Source organism: Vanellus vanellus (assembly GCF_965231255.1).
Source record: "Vanellus vanellus genome assembly, chromosome: 1".
Lineage (NCBI taxonomy): Eukaryota > Metazoa > Chordata > Aves > Charadriiformes > Charadriidae > Vanellus > Vanellus vanellus.
In genome coordinates, this window is record NC_138905.1 from 219,694,630 (window position 1) to 219,715,965 (window position 21,336).

General features: G+C 43.4%; 1 long non-coding RNA gene across 1 annotated transcript; it reads left to right on the forward strand.

Annotated features, from left to right (window-relative positions):
- Positions 1 to 12,984: 12,984 nt before the first annotated feature.
- Positions 12,985 to 17,723, forward strand: LOC309678195. The gene is made up of 3 exons (XR_014269736.1): positions 12,985 to 13,063; positions 17,184 to 17,220; positions 17,504 to 17,723. It is a non-coding gene; the product is annotated as an uncharacterized lncRNA (long non-coding RNA).
- Positions 17,724 to 21,336: the final 3,613 nt, after the last annotated feature.

Genomic DNA, 21,336 nt, shown 5'->3' on the forward strand with positions numbered 1-21,336 from the left:
AAAGCTATTAAAAAATTCACACAAAGGCACAGAATTCCATAAAGAATCATTTATCCAGAGAATACAGATTATATGTACAACACTACTAATACAGTCTATAATCCCCATTCAATGTGAACAGACAATAGACAGACACGTGGAAAAAATACTGTGAACAATACTTGAATAACCTGAAGGATTATTTAAGACAAAAGCACCATCGTACAAATTATATATGTACACTTCAAAGGCTATTCTGCAAGAAAAAAAAAAAGGTGGTTGGAGATTTCTGTACTCAACAACAAAAGATAATTTTTGGAACTTCCAACTAAGTAGTAATATAAACTAATTTTCTTTAAAAATAATGGACTTTAGTAATATTGTTGGGTTTTGAAAATAATTACGTTAATTTTCTTTCCATTATATAGGAGTCACTTAAAAACTAGTCTCCCCATATAAAACATCATCTGACAGACTTCAGTAAGTTAACTTTATGCACAAGTCATTGCATCCATTTCATTAGGAAAGCTCATATGCAGATATATACACATTTAGACAATAACAGCCATAGCATGTTTGTATAGTGATTCAAATGATCTAATACCAACAGAAGCTTCGGTTAGAAGTAGCCGTTTGGAACTATATGCCATGGTTAATTTAATAACTGCTTTTATAATGTTCTGATTCTGCTTGTTCAGAACCCTAAGGAGTTTCAGCACACACACGCTTTTGTTTGGTGAATCGATTTGGAAGGGAAAAGGCCCTTCAACCTTGGACAAAAGATATTTAAGGGGGAATAAGTACTTTTTCATACCAAAACAAATTTTAAAAGTGTTTGAAAATTAGGGAACTTCACATTAACGTTATACAGTCATGCTTCTAAACTATTACTGCAAATGAAGATGATCCTGCTCTCTCCTGTGCATTCCCTTGCATCAGCATTAACATTTATGCAATCTGCAAAGCAAATCAGATGGTATGAATCTAACCTAGAGGCAAATTAGTGTATTTAAAAAAAAAAGTTACTATCTGATAACTCCCTTATAGAGTTCACTGTATACAAAACATTGGCAATTGCCCAGTAAAATGAAAGCAGTCAGGTGCAGCTAAACTTATCTTTAGATTTGGCTTAAATGACTACTCAGAACTTCTTAGAAGGAATTAACTTACCTACAAGTCTGAGTTAGAGTTCTGGCAAAGAATTAACACCAAATAAATTGATGTTACTGCAATCAGTCCAATCAAACATGCTTTGAGAGTTCCAGTTTGAAGGGCACTTGATGACAATGCTTCCTCATGTAAAAGACAGCTTTTGTCTTACTCTTATTAAAAAAAAAAAAAAAGATGCTTAAAAGTTTTGGAGCTAGCCAAAAGGAATCAAATGAGTAAATTTTTTTTGGTTTCTTTTATGCACTTTTTTGAAAAGACACATACTTTGGCTATTTCCTAAATTTGGATTATGCTTCTTGAAGCCCAGCAAATCTCCATATCAGGGCAATCTTTATGCGATTTTAAAGATATAGATAAGATGTATCACAGCAGAATTCTTACCCCATAGCACCGCTGCACCTGAAACAATTCTCACTTGCCGCCAGCATTTACACATTTCGCAGCCGCTTTAACTACTCCCTCACACTACCAGCAGGCCACATTTGGCGAACAAGTCTTTTTCACTCCTCCAACTATCCAGTTTTCTGTTCCCTGTTTCTTTTTTTCCTAAGCTTTGCTTCATTTTTACTGATGACAGACCTGGCAAAGTCTTCACACTAGGCATACTCCCGCTTTGATGACTTTATTGCTTAAAACACTTGTCATTTCTCTCGTTATTCATCCGGGCTGCAGACTAACAGCATCTTCCTAAAAAGCAAAACAGAAAAGAATAGACAAAAGATTACGATCTCGCTCTACGTCCTCGTTTTTACGGTAAACACCCTCAATGCACCACACATACATATGTTGCTCTCCACACGGGGACAAACCGCCCCTGCGCATGCGCGGCGCCGCCACCGGCCGCTCCCCGTGCGCAGGCGCGCCGCCCTCCCGCGCGCGCGCCGGGCCGGGGGTAGAGCGGCGCCCCGCGGGGGACGCATGCGCAGCGCCCATCCGGGCCCCGCCGAGCGGCCGGGCGCGGTGCATTGTGGGAAGGAGGCGGCTCTTGTCCCGGCGGAGGGCGGCGGTGAATCCTCCCGGCCGCTCACAGCAGTGTAGAGCCGCTTCCCCCCCCCCCTCCTCCTCCTCCATCACCCCTCCCTCCCTCCCCCCCCGTCCTCCTCCTCCACCCCACATACACACCCTCCCCTCCCCCTTCCTCCTTCTCCTCCCTCCGGCCCGCTGATTTAAAGGGGCAGCGGCGCCAATCCGGTGGGGGGGAGACCATGCCGAACTTCTGTGCGGCTCCCAACTGCACACGCAAGAGCACCCAGTCTGACCTGGCCTTCTTCCGCTTCCCCCGGGACCCGGTCAGGTGAGATACCCCCCCTTCCCCCTCCCCCCCCCCCCCGCGCCGGGTACCGCCTCAGGAGGGGCGGGTTAGGGGGGCGCTCGCTTCTCCCCTCCTCAGGCCCCTGCGGCCCGCAGCCCTCCGCTCCGCCTGAGGCGGCACCGCGGCGGGAAGGCACCTCCCTCCCTTCTTCCCCCCTTCCCCCGCGCCTCCTCTCCGCGCCTCCTCACCTAGGCGACGGGGAGGGGGGTCCGCTGCGGTACGGGACGGGGAGGGGGCTGTGAGGGGCCGGGGCCGCCCGCAGCTGCCGGTTCCGCTGGCGGAGGCCGCGCGCGCTGTGGCGCCGGGGGGGCGGGGCTCGGCGGGACCCTCCGGGCTGCGGCGGGGGAGGCGGGCGGGCGGCTGCGCATGCGCCGGCGCCGCTTCCCCCCATCTCATCGGGGGGCGGGGGGGAACTCGTGGGAGTGATGGTGATAGACGGTGGTGCCGCTCTGGGGGGTGGCGAGTGCGGGGCAACGGGGGGCTGAGGCTGTGAGGGGAGTGTGGGGACTGTGGGGCTGAGGGAGTGAGGGTCTGTGAGGAGGGAGGGCTGAGGGAGTGAGGGTCTGTGAGGAGGGGGGGGCTGAGGGAGTGAGGGTCTGTGAGGGGGGGGGGCTGAGGGAGTGAGGGTCTGTGAGGAGGGGGGGGCTGAGGGAGTGAGGGTCTGTGAGGAGGGGGGGGCTGAGGGAGTGAGGGTCTGTGAGGAGGGGGGGGCTGAGGGAGTGAGGGTCTGTGAGGAGGGGGGGGCTGAGGGAGTGAGGGGCTCTGGGGGGGGGGGCTGAGGGAGTGAGGGTCTGGGGGGGGGGGCTGAGGGAGTGAGGGGCTCGGGGGGGGGGGCTGAGGGAGTGAGGGGCTCGGGGGGGGGGGGCTGAGGGAGTGAGGGGCTCTGAGGGGGGGGGGCTGAGGGAGTGAGGGTCTGGGGGGGGGGCTGAGGGAGTGAGGGGCTCTGAGGGGGGGGGCTGAGGGAGTGAGGGGCTCTGAGGGAGTGAGGGGCTCTGAGGGGGGGGGCTGAGGGAGTGAGGGTCTGGGGGGGGGGCTGAGGGAGTGAGGGTCTGGGGGGGGGGCTGAGGGAGTGAGGGGCTCTGAGGGGAATCGGGGGGGGGGGGAGTAAGGGGGTTGGGAGGAGATTAAAGTGGGGGGTGTTAAAGGAGTGAGGGGCTGCCTGGTTTGGGGGAGTGTGCTGAGAATGTGACGGGTGTGAGGAGCTCAGGGTGTGAGAGAGTGTCTGTTTGGGGCTGGAGGGGGAGATGCTGAGGGAGTGGGGGACCGCCTGGTTGGGACAAGGGGGATGCTGAGGGTTTGAGGGGCTCTCTGGCTGTGAGGGGTGTGAGAGGGTGCACATGTGTTAGGGGGCGTGGGGCAGTGATGGGATGTATGCCTGTTAGGGTTATGGGGCAGCTGGATGGGTGCAGGAGCAGTGGGATGAGGCAAGGGAGTCCATGCGTTCTGGGGAGCCCGTGTAGCACCAGCACTGGTTCAGGTGGTGGAAGCCTGTCCGTCCTGCTGTGTGTGCTGAGGTGATGTGGTGCTGGACAATGAGGTGTGTGTGTGTGTGACAAATAGGGCACCGGTGTGACAGGCAGCTGTCACAGGATTCCAGGGATCATGGTTGGTGGCAAAGCATTGTGAGCAACAGCAGAAATGGTGGCATGTTCAAGGTCCCAATGGGTGAAAAGCGGGGCTGGTAGAGTAAGAAATGTGTAAGTGAGAGGCTGTGGAAAATACTATGAAAAATAAATCATGCACTTAAACGTAGAAACCCTCATGTAGAAACCCTTTAAATCTTGATAACGCTCTTAAAATCGCTTGGCTTAACTTGTTCCTCACAATTTTGGAAGGTGCATAGGTGCTAGAGCAATACCAGTTATCTCTCTCCTAAGAGTAGGTAATTAAGGCTGAAATTTTTGGTACATTATATATGATATTCGCTTGCTTCTTTCCTTGAAGCTGCTTGACCTGATTTTTGGAAGATTTCAAAACCCGTGGGAATTGTGGGTACATAGAGGGGACTGTTTTCTGAGGAAAAAAAAAACGAAGTGATTTCAAAAGAAGACACATAGTTTGTATAGGAGGTAGCTGCTGCTTAAAGCTGTGTTTTTGGATATGTCGTCAAGCTCTCCTGGGTGAATGGGAGGCCTTGTGTTAGATCTGGGATAAACAGACCTATTTCTGATACCTATGCAAGGTTTTGTAGTACAATCCTTATGACATATGTTTACACTTTTAATGAAAACGGAAATTGAAATAGCTGATTGCCTACTCTTAACCTTTCATTTTTATGATTCGCTCCTGATTTCGTCTCTTTCCACCCTCCATCCTGTGAGAGCTGCAGGTCAAAGAAAGGACTGACTGCATTCTGTGCGGAATTGAAGAGATTTGGTGCTGGTTGAACTTCAGCCTTAATTTGTAAGGAGTCCATGCTGTAAAATCTGAGTCACATCAAGTTGTGCAAAATTGGTCAATACGTGACAGTTTATTGTATGAAGAAAATACCCCCTTCAGTTTATAATTTTTCTGTTGAAAGACATTTTGAATGAATGTTTTCCTTGGTGGCAATACAGAGATAGATCAAAAAATGTGCAGTTAATTAAACAAAGCACTAATCATAAATATTATTTTTTAAACTGTATTTCAGAATTAGACTACTACTACTTTTAACCACCATTTGTGGAAGTTTGAAAAAAGCAATGCGTGTCAGCTACAGTGAGTTGAACAATATTGTTTTATGCATATTTCCTTTGCAAACACTAAAGTGGATCACAGACATGGTTTTAGGAAGCTTACATTTCTACGGTGTGTGAGCAAGCATGCTTTCTAAGTGCATGACTACTTCGTAATCCCCTTGAAGTTGTTCAGGCTAATACGATTAATGTCCCTGTAACAGAATAGTAGAAAACAGAGTTAAAATTGACCCTGAAGGATCATCTAGACCTTTCCACTGTCCAAAGGAAGGATAAGCTATACCTAAACTGTTTCTAGTATCTTTGTTGTGCTCTTAAAAACATGCAGTGACAAAGATGACACTCTTTAAGTTCTCTGAGTTCCCCCCCCTGCCCAATATCTTACACCTTTCTCATTTAAACCTATATTAAAAGGTCCAAAGTTGATCATATATTGTATTTTAACAACAGCACTTAAAGACTGAAAATCCATGCAACCCTCTGCCTTTGTAGACTGGAGGATATTAGTGGTTTATTCTCTGGTTTGGACTATGGCAGTCGTGTGCAGCTGCAAATGAAAATGTGTTGCTTGTACTGCTTGCTGTCGTAGAAACCTCTTACTGTTATAGGTTAATCTGGTCTGGTGAGCAAGGTACTTTAGGCCAAAAATGTGTTGTTTGCACTTGGGAGCTTACAGTGAGAAAGTTGAGTATAACAGCATTAGAATACATCTTTAAATTTTAATTAAAAAAAAAAAACATGGATGAGAAATACATAGTCCCAGGTAAATGGTCTCTACTACCTTACTGCTTTCAGTTTTTCCACAATAACTGAATAATTGCCTTTGTGTTTTCCCAGTTCAGTGCTAAGCAGTTCCAGTGACGTTCCAAGTCTGATCTTTCAAGAGAGCTGTGAGAGCTAACCAGTTAGTTAAGACTAGCTTCGTTTATTGTCACTACCTGAGAAAATGAGAAAGGGTGCACAGATTAGGCTTTGAAAAAGAACCAGCTGCATTTAGTGGATGGTATGGAGTGTTTTCATATCAAATACTAATGTAAATAGCCTCTGTCACCCCAATAAGGACACATATTTTATAGTTTTATACAGTTGAGGCAGTGATCCCCATGATAAGATCTGCCTTTAACCCTCATCCGTGTTTCTGACTCAGTTCATCCGTGGTGGTTTGAGTTAAGGTCAGTTGAGAGTATTTAGAATAAAATACTTAAGCAAAGACATGCTATCCTGCTGCAGCTGACCAATACTGAGGTAACATAAAACACTATCTGCACCTAAATAAAAGGCCATTTGAGCTTCCATGAGATGTCAGCAGATCTCTGAGAATGTGAAGTTTGTGACTGGAGAAAACCTTCTGAAAAGCTAATGAGCAATACCTAAGCAGTGGTGTAATATATTGCATTGAAATGGCTTTAAATTTGTGCCAGATATTTTGCAACTAAAGCACTTGTACAACAGTGTACAGTGTTAATTGAATAAAAAAAAAAAGGAGAATTTTTTATACACAATTTTATTCTAAAATCTTTTTAACTGCTGCTTGGATAATACTATGCAGAGCTATGTTGGGTGATTTCAGGGATCTGACCTCCTTTTCTTTGTTCTTCCATTCCTTGTTCCTCGGAGAGCATTCCTTTTGGAGCCAAACTTGTAGCAAGACTGAAGGGCCCAATTCAGATTTGGATGGAGTTTGTGTGTTTGAGTCCAGATGCACAACCTCCACCATCTCCCTCTAGTCCTGTAGCTACCTGAGACAACATCAGTGCTCCAGCCTTTGCCAGTAGAGTTTCCCAGATGCCTACAGCTCTGGTTTCCCATCTACTGCTCCGATGGGGTGAGGAGCTCGGCGCCTGTGTCTGATCAGGACCTGCAAACGGGGCTCTGTGTGCCAAGGGCTTCTTTGGGATCACATGCTCTGATAATGTTGACTTCAGCACAAAAGGCGTCTGCCACAGCCACTTTTATGTAATTGTAGACGAAGTTGGGAAGTGAGAGGAATATTGGGTGGTTAATTTAATCTTTGTGAGACTCATTTCCTGAGTAAGTCCCTTCTGAAGAGCTCATGGTACATTTTGCCATGAGTCACTAGTCTGATCTGGTCCCTAGCTATTACTAGTATCTGCTTAACTTGTTCTGTGGTTGGCAGTAATATCAGAGGTGAAGGGATTCAGGCTGATTTTTGTATGTCCTTGACAACTGTATGCCAGTTCTAGATGCACCATCGCTGCCACCGATTTGTCCCTGTGTGGTTGCCAGGAGGTGATTCAGAGAAGTTACCATACTGTGAGGAGCTCTGACTTTGCTCCCTGGCAGTCTTCCTCAGCTTCCCTGAGCCACAGAGTGAGGCAGGTAAGACCACTGGGGTCAGGTTCTTACTCTGGATACCCCTCTGGACTGAAACCATCCCCACTGGCTATAGGGAGGCTCATCAGCCTTTATGACAGCCTGATGCAGTCACCTTTAATGAGTTATCTGGTAATCAGCACCCACTCAGAAAGCATGAAAGCCAGATTCAATATAATCTGCATGCTAAAGGTCTCCTGTGTAAAAAGACTGTTTATACTGTTTGGTTAAATGAAGAACACACTCCTGTTCTCTTGTTGGGCTGATTGTACCGTCCGGGCAAGAGTGCAAGATGTGTGGTGTCAAAAGGCTGAGCAAGAAGCGATATTTTTTTTTTTATTGTTTTAAGTCATTATTAAGGATACTAGGACTAGATCTGCTAGACCAATATTAGAAATTATTCCTGTTTTATGGTACTTGCTGCCCCTGTTACTTTGATATTTTGCATGAACAAAAAATGAAGATGCACAAACCGTTCAGCCAGCAGAGATCAGAATCCAAGATTCCCCCCTTTCATCTTCAGTTGCTCTTTATTTCACTTGTTTAAAGTAGAGGTGATGGTGAATCCACTCAGAGCTGAGGATTTCCTCATTTGGGCTGCCCACCAAAACATCTGGCAAGACAGCCTTCATTCCTAAATTGTTGAATAATCACTAACTGTTTTTCTTGCTCCTTGCTCCTATGAGCAACAATTCCGTGTTCGCAGTCAAAAATAATAATAAAATTGCTTTCTCGTAACTTCTAGCTGTTTCTTGGGTCGGGACCTACCTTCTTTTGAATTTAGGAATAATAAAAGAAGATTTAATGCATTTTGTTTTTAGTGAACAGAGTAGCTTTTTCACTTTCATGAATTTCAGCAATGATTGGTTTTGTGGGGAGATCTCACCCACTTTTGCCATGGTAGACTCTTCACGTAACTTCTCTGTGTAGGTTCCTGGAACTTTGTTGACGTTGCCAACATCTACCAATTAAAAAAAAACAAACACCACAACACTTTAAAGTATGAGTCCATGTTGAAAAGTACGTAGCAAAGTGATGGACTATAAAGTAAAATAAGTTTCTGAGACTGTAATGAAAGTTCCTCCTCCTTTTTGCTATAGAATTATTGTGATTTTACTGTAATTCTTTATAATATAGTTGTCTCTGGTGTTCTTGAGTTTGTCCTGGGAAGGATTTACCCTAGGAGGAATGGGAGCTTGTGTAACTGCTCTGTACGCTTGGAATAATGAACAAATCATCAGTCGTGTTCATGTGAAGGCTTTTAGTCATTTGTATTGAATGTTTTCAACTCTCTGTTTACTTACATGCTATTGTAAATTGGTGGCTCTGTGATGCCACAAGGTTTAAGCAAGTGCATTAAAACAATGCTGCTTCAGAGGATTATTTTTGCAGGAAGGAAATGATTTTATTTTTTTTATTGAACTTTTAAATACAGAGATGTTAATAACTGCTGGAGTCCTGTTTATGTATTGATTTACTGGACAAATAAAAATAGCAGATGAGTTTTACTGGAGTAGCTGTGCAGAATAAGTCTATGCATGTTGTTGCTCAAAAATTCAAAAATCCATAGCAGGAAAATGATTGTATAGACCCCATTGGGGGAAATATAAGCTCACTCATGCATTTTCGTCAATGGCTGCAAGTGTTTTACTCGCCAGAGGAAATGGTATCTTACATATCTAAAAGGAGCCCTATTAGTAGAGGAAATGTTTCTTTAGCTTTGTGTTATATCTTGGAGAACTAACCCAAAGTTAGTAGCAGAAGTAAATGTTGTAAAAAATACGCGTCTAACAAACTTACTTCAAAAATCTACTCTTACTTTTAAAAAATCTACTCTAAACTCCCCAATGACCATGATAAATAAGAACAATGCTGTTTTGAAGGGAGGTGGAAAAGACAACTAATTTAATAGCTGCCTTTAAAAACTTTGACTGTAGTCTACAAGCACATCTTTTTTATTTTCTTTTTAAGATTAAATTCTTAGGAATTAAATGGGCAGGTTTCATGAGCAACTGTGCTACAGTCTGGTGGGGAGCTGGGGAGGTGAGACCAAGACAAGAATATGTAAAAGGAGAGAAAAGATTCCTGAATTTGTTGGGGGCAGAGTTAAGCAAGAATGTATAAATCAAGGGAAAAGATTCATGAATTTGCTGGGGTGGTGCTAAGTGGTGAGCAAAAGAAGACCAAATTTTTAAAAAAGTTTGGTGGTATGTTACAACAGAAGGTTTAAGAACTTTCCTTAGCCTTGCGTAAAGGGCAGGGCTCACTGCACTCCAATTCTGAGTATGGTTTGAAGTTGTTTTATATTAAAACCAGCTAATTCTTTTGCTTACCTGCAGATGTCAAAGATGGGTAGAGAACTGTCGAAGGGCAGATTTAGAAGATAAAACTCCCGATCAACTCAACAAGCATTACAGATTGTGCGCTAAACATTTTGAGACTTCTATGATATGTAGAAGTGTAAGTAAAACCAAACGTTTGTTTGTTGTTTCTTGCAAAATGTGATTAACATTTTTCATCAGAATGCTGCTTTTTAATCTTTGATCCCCTGGGTAAGTGGTCCCTGGTAAAATTAATCTCTTAGTCTTAATTGAGATCATTGTCATGGTCCAGGGCACTGCATCGGCTCGCAGATGTTGGCACAAAGGTTGAGGTGGAAATGAGCAGTTGGGGAAGAGGAGAGCTGCTCCTGCTGATTTAATATGTTTGTGGAGCCCTGGTCTTCACTGCAGTCCTTTCTTCATGCAGAACAATGCTTATTTGGTTTGTTGTCGCTAGATGTTACAACATTATATAAATTTATTGGGTGTAAGTATGTAAGTTTGCATACCTCTAATTATTTAAAATCGTTAATGTGCTGTTACTGAAGTGTGTACATGGTGTGATTCAGTTAAATTACACTCTGTTGTGGCCAAAAGATTTACACATTCTTTGCATCTCTCAAGGTTTTGGTTCCTGTTATGTTTTATCCAGCTAAAATCATGGCACTGTTTCCTGTTAATGAAATAATAACTTTCAATTCTTCTTGTTAACATGATAATGATGATTTTACCAGCTTACATAACTGTAGGAAACTCTGGATTTGGGGGTTTGTATCAAGTATTAATTTCCAGGCTGAATTTTACTCTGATAGGTAGGCAAAATCAGTCCTTTAGTTGTGGAGGGTAATTAAAATACACAGGTCAGACTTTGAGCTCCTGGTGGTATTAGACGACAGGGGGTCTGATTAGCCAGCATCGCAGAAACAAACGAACAAAGGAATGTTGGAAGTAATTCTGAATCAGACATGAAGCTTTATGAAACTCAGATTCTTTAAAATGTATTTCAATCTAATGACAGGTAAAATAATAAGTTAAAATTCTGTACTTACTGGAAATCAGCCAGTTTAGATGACAGAAGTTCACAGTATATCCAAATATAAAATTTCACTTAAAATATTTTTCTTTAACTGCTAGAAACATTTACATGACCACCTAGAAGTCTTTTTCTCCTGCTGCTCATTTGACAGATGCGTTTTCCTTCGTGATGATCTTTCATAATAGTGTTTTGTGGAATCCATAAGTCTACATAAAGAAGCAGTTGAACATTTTCATTGTGAAAATGGTTATGAGATTGTTTCTAAAATTGTGAAATAGGTGACAAAAAACAAAGCTCGATAGTACAAAAAGGTTTCCTTTCTGATGCGTGGATGTCTTTTTATCCAGAAAAAATAAATAATATTACAGTATTGCATCTGGCGTCTTTAGTATGAAGATCATAGAATGGTTTAGGTTGGAAAGGACCTTGAAGATCTGTCGAGTTCCAACCCCCCTGCCATAGGCAGGGACACCTCTCACTAGACCAGGTTGCCCAAGGCCACGTCCAGCCTGGCCTTGGACACCTCCAGGGATGGGGCCTCAACAACCTCTCTGGGCAACCTGTGCCAGTGCCTCACCACCCTCATGGTGAAAAACTTCTTCCTAATGTTCAATCTGAACCTGCCCTCTTCTGGTTTAAAGCCATTCCCTCTTGTCCTATCGCTACATGCCCTAGTAATAAGTCCTTCCCCAGCTCTCCTGTAGGCCCCCTTGAGGTACTGGAAGGCCGCAAGAAGATCTCCCCGGAGCCTTCTCTTCTCCAAGCTGAACGGCCCCAACTCGCTCAGCCTCTTCTCATAGGAGAGGTGCTCCAGCGCTCGGAACGTTTTTGTGGCCTCCTCTGGCCCCGCTTCAACAGGTCCATGTCCTTCTTCTGTTGGGGACTCCAGAGCTGGATGCAGTGCTCCAGGTGGGGTCTCACAAGAGTGGAGTAGAGGGGCAGAATCACCTCCTTTGACCTGCTGGCCACACTTCTGATGCAACCCAGGATATGGTTGGCCTTCTGGGCTGCGATCACACACTGCTGGCTCATGTTGAGCTTCTCGTCAATCAGCACCCCCAGGTCCTTCTCCTCAGGGCTTCTCTCCAGCTATTCCTCGCCGAGCCTGCGTTTGTGCTTGGGCTTGCCCCGACCCAGATGTAGGACCTTGCACTTGGCCTGGTTGAAGTGCACGAGGTTGGCTTGGGCCCACCTCTCCAGCCTGTCCAGGTCCCTCTGGATGGCATCCCACCCCTCCAGCGTGTCTACCTCACCAAACAGCTTGGTATCATCGGCAAACTTGCTGTGGGTGCACTCTATCCCACTGTCCATGTCGCCGACAAAGATGTTGAACAGTACAGGCCCCAGTACCGACCCCTGAAGAATGCCACTTGTCACTGGTCTCCACTTGGACATCGAGCCGTTGACCGCAACTCTTTGAGTGTGACCATCCAGCCAGTTCTGTATCCACTGAGTGGTCCATTTGTTGAATCCATGTCTCTTCAATTTAGAGACCAGGATATCATGTGGGACAGTGTCAAACGCTTTGCACAAGTCCAGATAGATGACATCAGTTGGTCTTCCCTTGTCCACTGCTGCTGTAACCCCTTCGTAGAAGGCCACCAAGTTTGTCAGGCGTGACTTGCCCTTGGTGAAGCCATGCTGGCTGTCACCAATCACCTCCTTGTTTTCTACGTGCCTCAGCAGTTTCCAGGAGGATCTGCTCCATAATCTTGCCAGGCACAGAGGTGAGACTGACTGGCCTGTAGTTCCCTGGGTCTTCCTTGTTTCTCTTTTTGAAAATAGGGGTTATGTTTCCCCTGTTCCAGTCAGCAGGGACCTGGAAAAGGGGAAACATAACCCCTATTTTCAAAAAGATAAAGGGGAAGAAAAAGTATTTGTGGTTGGGGTTGGAGTGCTGGGGTTTTTTTTAGTATCTCTCTTCATTTTCAGTGTTGATACCCCAAAATGTGAATTGCCTAGCATAGCTTTTCTCACATCCAAAAGTGACAATAGTTTTTTAAAAAAGGAAGAAAAAAGAAACTGGGGGGGTGCACATGGCATTTGAAGTTCTAGGTGCTTTTTGTGCACACAGAGTGAGATCTTCCCAAAGATAGCCTTCATCTAGCTGTCTTTCTTCTTTCAGAGCCCTTACAGAACGGTTTTACGGGATAATGCTGTGCCAACTATATTTGATCTTACAAGTCACCTGAACAATCCCCACAGCAGACATAGGAAAAGGATAAAAGAGCTGGTAAGTTTTTCATGTATTTTTTTTTTTTATATTAAAACAGTAAATGCAACTAAGTTAATCTGAAACGTTTGTATAAAAGTGTCAAATAATAATATTTAGCACCTGAGTGTTTGCATTTTCCGTGCTGCCTATTCTAGTACCTTTTTGATGATTATATGTTAAATGCCCAAATATTAAGCTGAAATAAATTTTATCTACTAAGGAAACTTTAATGAAGTAATCCAGAAAATTAAATGTATTGATCCAGAGCTGATTCTGTCTTCCAAAGAAAGTGTATAGCTTCCTTTTGCCTGTTACTACAGCGCTAACTGAATACAACTTATGCGTAGTACCCTGAAAGTCTCGCTATGTATTGATTGTGACCTTCAGTTCACCCATTTAACTTTTGAAGTCTGCACCAATTCAGACATGTTTGTTTTAGCTTATTGTTCTGAGAAGCTGATCCATGTATAAAACAAAGATCAAGCAGTTTTTTGTGGAATTGTGTCTTGGTGGTACCTCTTTTGCGTCACGGAATCACAGAGTTTTCAGAGTTGGAAGGGACCTCTAGAGATCATCTAGTCCAACTCCCCTGCCAGAGCAGGATTGCCCGGAGCACATCACTCAGGACTGCATCCAGGCGGGTCTTGAAAATCTCCAGAGAAGGGGACTCCACACCCTCCCTGGGCAGCCTGTGCCAGTGCTCTGTCACCCTCACTGTAAAGAAGTTTTTCCGTGTATTTGAACGGAACTTCCTGTGTTCTAACTTGTGCCCATTACCCCTCGTCCTGTCACTGGGAACCATTGAAAAGAGCCTGGCTCCATCCTCCTTCAACCCACCCTTTAGATACTTGTACGCCATAATAAGGTCTCCCCTCAGCCTTCTCTTCTCCAGGCTAAAGAGTCCCAGCTCTCTCAGCCATTCCTCATAAGGCAGATGCTCCAATCGCTTAATCATCTTAGTTGCTCTTTGCTGGACTCGCTCCAGCAGTTCCCTGTCTGTCTTGAACTGGGGAGCCCAAAACTGGACACAGTATTCCAGTTGTGGCCTCACCGGTGCAGAGTAGAGGGGGAGAATGACCTCCCTCGACCTACTGGCCACACTCTTCCCTATGCAGTCCAGGATTCCATTGGCCTTTTTGGCAACAAGGGCACATTGCTGGGCCATGGATAATTTATTGTCTACCACAACCCCCAGATCCTTCTCCTCTGAGCTACTTCCCAGCAGGTCCACCCCTAACCTATACTGGTGCCTAGCATTCTTCCTCCCCCGGTGCAGGACCTTGCACTTGCTTTTGTTGAACCTCATTAGGTTCTTCTCTGCCCAGCTCTCCAGCCTGTCCAGGTCACGCTGGATGGCAGCACGGCCCTCTGGGGTGTCAGCCACCCCACCCAGTTTGGTATCATCAGCAAACTTGCTGAGGATACACTCTGTCCCCTCATCCAGGTCATTAATGAATATATTAAACAAAATTGGACCGAGTATTGACCCCTGGGGGACACCACTGGTTACAGGCCTCCAACTAGACTCTGTGCCGCTGATCACAACCCTCTGAGTTCTGTCCCGCAGCCAACTCTCAATCCACCTCACTGTCACCTTGTCTAGCCCATACTTCCTCAGCTTCCTAATGAGGATGTTATGGGAGACAGTGTCAAAAGCCTTGCTAAAGTCAAGGTAGATGACATCTACGACTTTCCCCTCATCCAGCCAACCAGTTATAACATCATAGAAAGCTATCAGATTGGTCAAGCATGATTTACCCTTGGTAAATCCATGTTGACCACTTCCAATAACTTCCTGTTCCTCAACGTGTTTGGAGGTTACATCCAGAATGAGTCGCTCCATTACCTTCCCAGGGACAGAGGTGAGACTAACTGGTCTGTAGTTCCCTGGGTCCTCCTTCTTGCCTTTTTTGAAGATTGGAGTGATGTCAGCCTTCCTCCAGTCCTCAGGCACCTCTCCTGTTCTCCGTGACCGTTCAAAGACAATGGAGAGTGGTCTAGCAATAACATCCGCCAGCTCTCTCAGCACTCGCAGATGCATGCCATCAGGGCCCGTGGACTTATGAATGTCCAGCTTGGCCAAGTGGTCTCTGACACGGTCCTCCTCAACTGAGGGCAAATCTTCCTCTCTCCAGACCTTCCCCTTTGCCTTCAGAGTGTGGGATTCATGAGGGACAGCTTTAGCAGTGAAGACCGAAGAAAAGAAGGCATTCAGTAACTCTGCCTTCTCTGTGTCTTCCACCACTAGGGCACCTGTCTCATTCACCAGTGGGCCTACATTTTCCCTAGTCTTCCTTTTTCTATTGATATACTGAAAGAATCTCTTCTTATTGTCTTTAACTGCAGTGGCCAAGCTGAGTTCTGATTGAGCTTTGGCCCTTCTCATTTTCTCCCTACATAGCTTTGTTATATCTTGATAGTCCTCATAAGTTGCCAACCCCCTTTTCCAGAGAATGTAAGCTTCCCTTTTTTTCCTGAGGTCCAGCCAAAGTTCTCTATTTAGCCAGGCTGGTCTTCTTCCCCATCTGCTTGTTTTTCGAGACAAGGGGATGGCCTTCTCCTGCGCTTTTAAGAACACGTGCTTGAAGTATGCCCAGCCTTCCTGGGCACCTTTGCTCTTAAAAACTGCCTCCCAAGGGACACTCTCAACCATGCTTCTAAACAGGCTAAAGTCTGCCTGTTTAGAAGTCCAAGGTGGCAGTTTTGCTGGCTCCCCACCTTACTTGATCGAGAATTGAAAATTCTATCATTTCATGATCACTCTGCCCAAGGCGACCTCCAACCTTTACATCCCCCACAAGACCTTCTCTGTTAACAAACAGTAGGTCCAGTAGGGCACTTCCCCTAGTTGGTTCCTTCATCAGCTGTGTTAGGAAGTTGTCTTCCACACACTCCAGGAACCTTCGTGACTGTTCCCTCTCTGCTGCGTAGTATTTCCAGCAGACATCTGGGAAGTTGAAGTCCCCCACAAGAATAAGGGCAGACGATTGTGAGACCTCTGCTAGCTGCTTATAGAATACTTCATCAGCTTCTACATCCTGATTGGGAGGTCTATAACAAACTCCCATCACAATGTCTGCCTTATTGGCCTTCCCCTTAATTCTTATCCATACACACTCAACACTGTCATCCACACTCTTAAGTTCCAGACATTCAAAACTGCCCCTAACATAGAGAGCCACCCCACCACCTCTCCTTCCTTGCCCTTGCCTATCCCTTTTGAAGAGTTGGTAGCCATCAATTACAGCACTCCAGTTGTGTATGTCCTCCCACCATGTTTCTGTGATGGCAACTATATCATAGCTTCCTTGCTGTACAATGGCCTCCAGCTCCTCCTGTTTATTCCCCATGCTGCGTGCATTAGTATAGATGCACTTCAACTGGGCTAATTGTCCTGCCCCTTTCTTGGGGGGACAAGCCCTAATTCGCACCTGATCATGCTCAGACGCTACTGTAGCTGCCAAATTATCACTACCCCTCATGTCTTTGCTGTCACACAATTCACCATCCCCCACCATCACTGGGACAGGCTGCAAGACCTTGCTAACACTTTTACCCAGAAGCACTGGTACGCTTCTCCCAGGCACCACTTTTGTAATCCTGGTTTCATCCCCATCCCCCTTCAAACCTAGTCATTTATAGAAAAAGTTTCTCTAAGTGTCTGTGGTTATAAGTATACTGAACATTAAGAAGAATTCAACTCCTAAACTCTGCTTATATGTTGGAAAATTTACAGACAATTTTAAAGTATTTCCTTCATGGATTTGTTTGAGTCTGTTTATTGACTGAAAGTAAAGACAGTTCTGTCTACTGACTGTGCATGTTCATATTGAAACAGAATTCTTTAATGGAATCTATTTACTAGTAATTATAAAATATATATTGAATATACGCATAAGTATAGGAACCTTAGCAGTAGTAACAAACTATTCTCATGTGGTTAGTAGATATGTGTCGTGGCAGCAATAAAATATCTGAAGAAATCTCCTTCTCCTGGACATTCTAGCACTTTTTGGTAAATATTAGCACTCTTAAAATGGTCTCATCTCCAATATTTGTGTCTGATTTTGGTGTGTTTTAATATTTTAAGGTGATGTGATAGACATTATCATCAATATGTTTTTGGTTTTTTTTTAAGAGTGAAGATGAAATAAGAACACTGAAGCAACAAAAGAGTAAGTGGGCAAAATAATTGAGTTCATAAAAGCTTTGTTTATTAAGGCTGACAAGGTAATGCAGGACACCTAACTGTAAGTTTATATACATATCGGGAGGATAATTGAGTTCCTGCTTGATTCAAACAGCCAGTCTAAACTCCAAAATAGTCATTCACTTTTAAACTGGGAACATTCTTCCCTGGACTCTAGCAACTTAAAGGTAATGGGGATAGTAAGGGAAAGCAAATCTTATGTTTAATTTGTGTTATCTTGACACTCTACGGTATTTTATATTTTGTAGTTGATGAAGCTTTTGAACGGGAACAGGCAACTCAAGAATTGAATGAAAGCAATGAACAAAACACTGTCTCAGAGGAAGGAGGGGAAGAACAAGAGGAAGAAGCTGTCCCCTTAACACTGGAAGAACGAGAAAACAAAGATTACCTTAAATCTTTGTTTGAAATTTTGATCCTAATGGGTAAACAAAACATTCCTTTGGATGGCCATAATGTTGATGAGCTTCCAGAAGGTATTTTTACTTCAGATAACTTTCAGGCTCTACTGGAATATAGAATAAATGCTGGAGATGAAGTTCTGAGGAAACGATTTGAGATGACTGCAGTCAATCTTGAGTATTGTTCGAAAACTCAGCAGAAACAAATGCTTGAGATCTGTGAAAGCTGTGTTAGAGAAGAGACACTGAGGGAAGTAAGAGACTCGCACTTCTTTTCTATTGTCACTGATGAAGTAGTAGACATAGCAGGAGAGGAACATTTGCCAGTGTTGGTGAGATTTGTTGATGATTCTCATAATCTAAGAGAAGAATTTATAGGGTTTTTACCATATGAGGCTGATCCTGATATTTTAGCTGTTAAGTTCCACACGACTATTACTGAAAAATGGGGTCTAAACATGGAGTACTGTCGAGGTCAAGCCTACATCGTCTCCAGTGGCTTTGCTTCTAAAATGAAAGTTGTGGCTACAAGACTCTTGGAAAAGTATCCACAAGCTGTGTATACACTGTGTTCCTCGTGTGCCTTAAATGTTTGGCTAGCAAAATCGGTTCCTGTTGTTGGCGTTTCCATTGCACTGGGAACAATCGAAGAAGTTTGCTGTCTTTTTAATCAGTCTCCACAATTGCTAGTAGAACTGGACAACACGATTTCTGTTCTTTTTCAGAACAATAAGGACAAGGGTAACGAGCTGAAGGAGATCTGCCGTTCTCAGTGGACAGGCAGGCATGATGCTTTTGAGGTTTTAGTGGACCTCATGCAAGCGTTGGTACTGTGCTTGGATGCGGTAAGCAGTGACTCATCCGTCAGGTGGAACAACTTTATTGCCGGACGGGCATTTGTACTTTCGAGTGCATTAACAGATTTTGACTTCATTGTCACTATTGTAATTCTGAAAAACGTTCTGTCTTTTACAAGAGCCTTCGGAAAAAATCTCCAAGGACAAACATCAGATGTGTTCTTTGCCGCTAGCAGCTTAACAGCAGTGTTGCATTCTCTGAATGAAGTGATGGAGAATATTGAAGTTTACCATGAGTTTTGGTTTGAGGAAGCAACAAATTTGGCTACAAAACTGGATGTACAAATTAAACTCCCTGGAAAATTTCGCAGGGCACGACAGGGAAGCTTGGACTCTGAGGTAACGTCAGAAAATTACTACAAAGAAATCCTTAGTGTCCCCACGGTGGAGCATATTATTCAAGAATTAAAAGATATATTCTCAGAACAACATTTAAAAGCTCTTAAGTGTTTATCGTTGGTGCCCTCAGTCATGGGGCAGCTGAAATTTAATACGTCCGAGGAGCATCATGCTGACATGTATAAAAATGACTTGCCTAATCCAGACACGCTTTCTGCTGAGCTTCATTGTTGGAGAATCAAGTGGAAGCACAGAGGAAAAGATATTGAACTTCCAGCTACTATTTATGAAGCGCTTCACTTGCCTGACATTAAGTTTTTCCCTAATGTTTACGCATTGCTTAAAGTCTTGTGCATACTTCCAGTGATGAAGGTGGAGAATGAAAAATATGAAATTGGACGAAAGCGCTTGAAGGCGTACCTGAAAAACACCTTGACAGAGCAAAGGTCGAGCAACCTAGCTTTGCTGAACATAAACTTTGATATAAAACATGATTTAGATTTAATGGTGGACACCTACATTAAACTCTATCCAGATAAAGTGGAATTTCAAGAAGACTTTATTCGCTCAAACAACTCTGAAGTAACAGAAGATGCTTAGTTTTTTAAGCGCTAGCCAATCTGTTGAAACAGCTTTTTCTTAATTAAGTTTCAACGCTGAGAAAAAAAACCTGTGAAATCTTAAAAATCACTGCAATTGTATTTCCATTTTAGGTCTCGGACTGAAGAAGCTGTGGTCAGTGACCCAAATTGTGTTTTGTCAGTCTGCATTAAATGTGTTATGCGAACAAAGCCAAGCCTGAAAATAAGCCCGTGCTCTTGGCAGAGGTGCTTTCTACATCTGATTGACTTAACTAGGTGCTCCTTTATTTTATTGCATCTTGGACAAAGGACATTGTGATTGTAGATCTGATGGAGCTGTTACATATTCACTCATGAATTAGGATAAGAAAAAAATAATTCAAGATGTTAAAAAGTAAAATTCGTTTCAGTTCTGTTATTTAGGTTTTAATTCTTTTTGAAAACTTAAAAAAAATATGTCTTTGTGTATTTAATTGGCATTTGGAGGGTGGATTCAGCTATTGCACGATCCTCGTGCTGTGGACTGTTCTCGGTGTAAAGTGAATGTCAGTGGTATAGAGGTACGTTTATGGTTTCATTGGAAGAGTCAACCTCTTTAATCTCTTGATGACTGTTTACATTCCTTTGTGTGAGACACAAAACTTTCTCTTTAGGCTTTTAACAGGCATGGCAGAAGTACTGAAATTCCTAAAAGACACTAAAACCTTAAAACTTACTCCATAAACGTATAAATCTGTTCGTTTTATCCCGATTCTGACACAAAATCGTGCATCTTGTTGTCTGTTTATTTGTAAACGCACCCAGGAAAGATTAAAATAAGAGTTTGTTGTTCGTCTAGAAGTAAGACTGAAAATATTGCTGTTATTTTTTGGCAAGAATAAAACATTTTTGTACAGTTTATTGCAATTTAAAATAAAATGTGAATTGCTTTTTACATAGTATTGAATTTCTTAGTAAAGCAGTGCCTCTTTGAGAATGTGCATTCTTTTGTAAGGTACCTTTTAGTTTTGGCAATTTTTCCCTCTGTTTTTGCAATCCCAGTGAGTGGCATTGTCTTAAGACACAGGAAACTTTGTGTAATAGCGCTTCTGTGTATGTTCTGCTGAAGTTTTTTTAAAGTATTTTGAGATAGCACTAAATACAGTGCTTTTTAATTGTTAAGTTCTGTCTAACTGAAACGGGTGGAAACATTAAATTTGAAATGGTTGAAAAATGAAGTTTTGCAGCTATCCAGATGCATGCCAATTTTATAATTTATTTACAGTTGTCCTTTTTTATACTTTCCAGTTGGAAAGGTCCCCAGCAACAGAAAACTGAATGATTGTACAGACTATGACAAATATAGTACTTAGTGTTTTAATGCAAACAATAAGAACACATTTGAAAAAATAAACTCCTTTACCAAGTAAGCTTAGATATTAAAGTGGCTATGTACATCTTAAGAAATGCTTTCAGGAGCTTTTATTTACATTGGAGTATTAAAAATTACTCTTAAAAAGTATTACCTTTTTTTTTTCCCCACTGCTGTTTGTGTATGCTTTCTGGCATGCTTTCATTTTAATGCAATTGTTGCCTCGATCAGTAAAAAATGTTTTAGCTAATAGCTTGCTCTGTTCCTCTGAATGTATGAAAAATAGCCCAAAATCTATGTTAATGCTATTTAAAAAAAAGGGCCTTTTTTAATTAGCAGTCATATGGAAAACTGTTTGTTTCTTTTTTTTAAAGAAGATCTCAATTACGATTTTAATAGAATAAATAAAAAGACGTTTCCCTTCCTGGGAATGTCTGTGAGTTCACCTGCTAAACACAGCAACGCGAGGTGGTCGTCACTTCTGAGATCGTGAGCTCCATATCAATAAAGTCAGGTTGGATGAGCCCAGGCTTACGGGCACAGTCAGAGAAG